Raw genomic sequence first — 6378 nt, 5'->3', positions numbered from 1 at the left:
GAAACCATAGTTTATTTAATTTTAGCTGTTCGTACACATTATATTAAGCCTAGAAAGACTCAACCACAACAAGCAGCAAGGAAATTTTCGTCTGTCCTCTGTGTGTCAAATTTATCTGCACACACTTTAAATCTCTGGGTTTGCATTCTCAAATATCTGCTTGAAGGGGAAAGATATATACACAGTGTTTCTGATTTCAAGAATGACTGGATTAACTTGATTTTTCATTCTCCTGGGAGTCAGAGAGAAGACAGAAACCAAAAGGCAGAGGCCGTCATTCATCCTCATGTCCCCAGCATCTATCAAATAAACAGGAGTTCAATAAATTGGAAGTATATACTTGGAGAATAAAAGCTTCCTGGAAAAAATGGAGTTTTAGGCTGGGCACGGTGGCTCACACCTGTAATCCCAGCACTTTGGGAGGCCAAGGATGGTGGATTATGAGGTCAGGAGATCAATACCATCCTGGCTAACATGGTGAAATCCCATCTCTACTAAAAATACAAAAAATTAGCCTGGTGTGGTGGCACATGATACACATCTGGGTTAAGGAGGAAACTTGGCCCAGTGGAGCAGGGACTTGACCCTGGGAGTGGTGGGGAAGGTAAAATACCAGAAGGTGGGCTAGAGGGCAAAGGATCTCACAATCCATACAGAGGAGTTTGCTCCAGATGAAATGGAGAGCCTTGGAAGGTTTCTGAGCGGGTAACTGATTGATGAGGGCAATGCTAAAAATTGTGAACCTTGCAGGATGGTGCCTGGCAGAGATCTTCTAAGCAGGGAGCCAAATAAGAGCCACTTGGGGAAACCCAGATTTAGGATGATACCTCTGGACTTGTGGATGGCAGAGGAAATGTCTGAGATGGGCTGCTGAGACCAGCTCAGTCGGGGAGACCCTAACCCAGTGGTGCTAGAGGAATTAAAAACACACACACAGAAATATAGAGATGTGAAGTGGGAAATCAGGGGTCTCACAACCTTCAGAGCTGAGAGCCCCAAACAGAGATTTACCCACATATTTATTAACAGCAAGCCAGTCATTAGCATTGTTTCTATAGATACTAGATTAACTAAAAGTATCCCTTATGGGAAACGAAGGGATGGGCCGAAATAAAAGGATGGGTTTGGCTAGTTATCTGCAGCAGGAGCATGTCCTTAAGGCACAGATCACTCATGCTATGTTTGTAGTTTAAGAACTCCTTTAAGCGGGTTTTCTGCCCTGGGCAGGCCAGGTGTTCCTTGCCCTCATTCCGGTAAACCCACAACCTTCCAGCGTGGGCGTTATGGCCATCATGAACATGTCACAGTGCTGCAGAGATTTTGTTTATGGCCAGTTTTGGGGCCAGTTTATGGCCAGATTTTGGGGGGCCTGTTCCCAACAATGGGCTTGAAGAGAGATTTCAGTGGAAGAAACATGAGCCCATGGTAAGTAATTGGTGCATGACTGGATATAGAAGCAGAAGGTGGGGGAAGGAAGTTCCAGCCAGTGTTAAAGGAGGGACAGGTAGCCACCTCCATGGCTGCCCCCACAGCATCTCCCCATCCATTGTGACACTGTGTGAAGTTCCACTGTAAGAATTTGTTTTGATTATCTCCCCTACTGCTAAGCTTTCAAAAAGAAATTTCTGCCGAGAAGTGCTACTCAATGATTGAATCCACTCTAAGTGCTAGGAACATGCTAGCTCTCTTTCCTTCCTGGGAAGAACAGTGGAGGAGGGTGTTGAGCCTAGAGCTATAATGGGAGTCCAAAAGATGCCTTGCCCCCACCTCACTCCTGAGTCCAAAGGACTCAAAGATGATGCCTGAGTGACAAAAATAAACATTCTCTGGATGGATGTGTCAAGTAAAAATTATAGAAAGCCATTGTTTTGGACCAAGCTTCCATACCAAACCCCAGCAGACCAGACTAAAAATCAAAGCAGAGCCACCCATGCTAAGGACCCAAGATAGGTTGTTAACTGACCTGAGAAATCAGGAGAAAGAGATAACAGGCAATTTCCCAAACAGGCCCGTTTAAATCTTCAATAGGCATGATAATGAAGTTCCTTTGCTTTAGTCCTTACACAAAAAATGTGGCCTGAAGTCACCTGAGTTATTTTTCTATTGTGGTGTCTCACTGTCCCCACCTTAAAAGAAAAGTAGCTTGGAAAGACTAATAGTCTTTGTTTTTTGCTTCTGTGCTATCCAGCCCGTCTTTGTCTGTAAGGCCAAGCCCTTCTGCTTAGCTCATGAGAACACTCACTGTATTTTATGGGATGAAGTGTTGCCCTATTCTAGAATCACAAATCAAGCCAATTGAGATCTTTAAACTGAATTTGATGTACTTTTGTCTTTTGAATGGTGAAAATTGTAATTTTAAAAAATAAATAGAGGAAGTTAGAGAAGGAGAAAGCACAAGCCTTCGTAGGAGGTTGTAGGAAAAACTTAAGAAAGCTGTTTTCTGTTTGTGACAATATAAACTGATATATATCAGAATAGGGCATCGTCATTTCTACCTCCTCACCACTATACAAGCTGGGTGAAATCTATTTTTTTCAACAGTCATATTGAGGTGTACTTGACGTATAATAAACTGCATATATTTATTTTTAAATTTTTATCATTCTCTTAAGAAACTCAGTCTATAAACTACATATATTTAAGACATGCAATTTGATATGTTTTGACATAGGTATACATCCATGATGAAATCATCACCACAATCAATATCACATATCACAGATCCATCATCCCCAGTAAAATCTGTTTTTGAGAATCACTAAGAAAATCTCCAGCCGGAAAGAGATCATTGAAGCCTCCTTGCTTTGCAGAGGAGGAAAGGAGGCCCCGAGAGGAGAAGCGACTTACACAAAGCGTCAGGGCTCATCTGAGCTAGAGCAGGCACCAGGAGCTCCAGCCTCAGACCCTGGTTCACTGTTCCGTCCAACTAACCAAGGTAATTCTACTCGATTGTAGGAAAAGACCATGTTAGACCAAATGCTTCTTCATCAACCTATCCCCCAGGAAGCTGTAATTCAGAAAGAGAAAGATGATAGCTCTCTTTAGAGAAGTGTTTTAACAGCATATCACTCCCTATGAAGATGATGTTAGGCACACTTCGCCTTTCTCGCCCTTTAACCCCAGAAGGTGAGATAGCCTAACAGTAGAGTGAGTAGGTCACTAGATGGGGCCATAGGAGAAAGAACCACAGATTGAAGCCTTTGGTAGAGTTACCAGACTCTAAAGCACTTCAAACTCAAAACTCTGAATGCCTTTGCCTGTAGAAACATGGTTATTTGTAGTACTTTTTGTCCCCCTGCCTTGGGTTTATTTGTACAAATAGCACTGGGGGACATCAGCCCCATGCAAATGGCAGCCCAGGGGTCACACCAGTCCTCTGTCCTCATATTGGCAGACAGAGGTCTCTACTCTGAAGCATTTATGAGAGCCTGGATACCTTTTGGAGTCTAAGCTAGAACTGAAGCTGGAGCTGCAGCCTGAGCCTTGCTTTGATACTTGGCCTTGGCTTTTGGCTGGCAGAGTCTGAGACCCTTGGCAATGCAGGCACAAGCACAATTCCCAAGCTGTGTTGCAGAATTTTTGCTCCTCAGTTCAGCTAAAACGAGGTTCTTGTCACACAACCAGGAAAGATTAGGCACGCAGACACATTGAAGGGTGAGTAGAGTGGAGTTTACTGGGCAAAAAAGAAAAAACTCTCAGCAAAGTGAGAGGGGGTCCTGCTAACAGGCCCCCACTTCACAGATTGATTTCAGGCCGCCACACATGAGCTGAAGAGGCCAGGTTCTTCCTCCAGCACAAGGTGTGAACTTCCCATGGCACCACCCCATCCTCCCAGTGCACAGGCGGGTCCCTGGTCCATTGCGGGCAGGTACAGACAAGACCCTGGGCAGGTTCCCCCATCTGCACAAAAGCATCTGATGTAAACACTTGTGGGGCAGGTCAGAGATTCTCCAGGGACCCCTCCCCATATCTGCCTCCTACATCTATTATTTCCCCCTCTAAAGAAGTCCATCTAACTGCCTTTAGAATAAGGATTAAGATAAGGATAAGGATGAAGACCGATCTTAACTGCTTCATGCTGACAGGAGGTGCTGTTTTGGGATAACGGCAGTGAGATCTCCCTCAGAGGCCTATCTAAGGGTCCCCAGGAAAAGGGGCCATTGTCCAAGTCCCAAGTTGCATGATCATTTGGAGCTTGAGGGCCTGAAGGTGAGAAAAGACAACCTGGGTTATTAGAAAACATGTCTCAAAATGAAATAAGGGAGGGTAAGGACAACTCAAAAACCACAAGGCTTTTCACCAGTTTGCACAAGAAGAAGCAGGCCAAAAGCCCGACTGATAATAAAAAGCTTTTACCCTTTTGCCAGCATGTCAGGCTTCTGGTTTCTCTTTCCCCAAGCCCAGTCCTAAGTCAATGAGTTTAAGGTTTGGAAAATTAACTTTTTCCAGTTTGGAAGAGGTATCCAAGTAGAAGGTATTGTAGTACAGAGACACAATTACCTATCAGTGAAGAGAGTCCAGAGGAGGGAAAAGGAAAAAAGAAGGTTTTCTTTTTTTCAAAGGAGCCCCAGGGCTTCAGGATGCATTTGAAAGGGGTACAGACTGAAGATGGATGGCTACTCATTTAGAAAGAGGGGAGCGAGGCATCCCAGGTTCCTTTCTCTTCCTAGAAAATATCCAGGGTACACGAGAGAGAAAGTGAGGTGTTCCTCCTGGCAACTGTGACATGGGTATCAAAGTGGCTTTCACACATGTTAACAGGGGGGCCTCGGGGGTGAGAATATCCGCTCTTACCAACATATGCCATATCTCCTCTGCCGTCAGTAGTCTTCGAGTTTTCTAGACCTCATTTATGCCACGGATACTAGCATAACCTTTATCCATGAAACAGGAAGCTTGGCTTAATCAGCAGGACTCAGTCACACTCTGCTGTGCCTTTTAACTTCCATTATCATCTACCTCTGGATCCCTCAGATCCAGTTTTATTTCCTAGGGCTTCAACCCGAAGCTTGGAGTTGAGTTTGGGACAAAAATGTTTCTCTGGAAGGGGGAGGCAGTGTTGCATGGACTCCTTATCATAAATTGAACACTAAGGTGAAACTATGGAATTGAGCCATCCTCCAACAGGGAGAGAAAAGGATGTCCTGTGACATGCCCAGATAATTGGTGGCTATAGTTATGCTTGCTGAGATTTGCGTATGTGGGGCTTGGCTTTAGTTAACTCCCTTGGTCTTACTTTCCCAAAAAGGAAACCTCCAGTTGATGGACATTCTATTTATTCCCATCACCTGGCAGAATTCACAGGCTAATTGCTCAGAACTAGAATATTGATCCAGATTTTTACATCATCCACCCCGTTTGTTCCTTCCGAGTTGCAGCCAGGGATTACTGGTTAGTTCAAAAGAATAAGCACGATTAGTATAAAATGTAGGCAAGAACTTAAAAACAACTAATGAGTCTAGAATTTAATGACAAATGTATGATAAATTTTAAAACATAATTTCTCTCTCTTCGGTCCTCATTTTGTTAAAAACATACCATGATAGGACTGAGTTGTTTGCAAATAGACTTTAGTCTAATACTTGGCCTGATTATTTGCATAAAATAGCCCTTTTAGACTGGCTTTGATGAAACTCTGTTCCACAAGGAATCTCACATAGGACTTTCTAAAGCTGAGCCCAGGCATGGGTTTTTACCTTCAAATACCCGTGAGTTGGGTAAACTCCTCCCTTCTTGAGGTCCCAAGAGCATGTGGTTCCTGGCCTGTTGGAATGTGACATTACTCACCACAGGTTAGGAACCCTGTACAGGGACTGTGAAGACAAGGTATGAGGCCAGTTTTCCCAAGGGGCTTTTATCAGCTCTGCAAGTTGAACTTGACCGTTAAAGGGAAGCATACTCATCCAGTCAAAGCTTTGGTAAAACAACCAGTTTCTCCAATCGCATCCTGTTGCAAAAGAAAATGGATTCTTATTGCACTAATGGAAACTATATTGCCATAAGTTAAGAATACTCACAACTAGTTTCCAAATCCTGGGCCTGGCGTGGTGGCTCATGCCTGTAATCCCAGCACTTTGGGAGACCAAGGTGAGTGGATCACCTAAGGTCAGGAGTTTGAGACCAGCTTAGCCAACATAGTGAAACCCCATCTCTACTAAAAATACAAAAATTAGCTGGGCATGGAGGCAGGTGCCTGTAATCCCAGTTACTCAGGAGGCTGAGGCAAGAGAATCACTTGAACCCAGGAGGAAGAGGTTACAGTGAGCTGTGATCACACCATTGCACTCCAGCCTGGGCAACAACAGCAAAACTCCATCTCCAAAAGAAAAAAACCAAAACAAATTCCAGAGAAGCCAGGCAGAGAAAGAGAAACAAACA

Source organism: Theropithecus gelada, chromosome 3 (genome assembly GCF_003255815.1).
Source record: "Theropithecus gelada isolate Dixy chromosome 3, Tgel_1.0, whole genome shotgun sequence".
Classification (NCBI taxonomy): Eukaryota; Metazoa; Chordata; class Mammalia; order Primates; family Cercopithecidae; genus Theropithecus; species Theropithecus gelada.
This window is presented reverse-complemented; position numbering follows the sequence as displayed.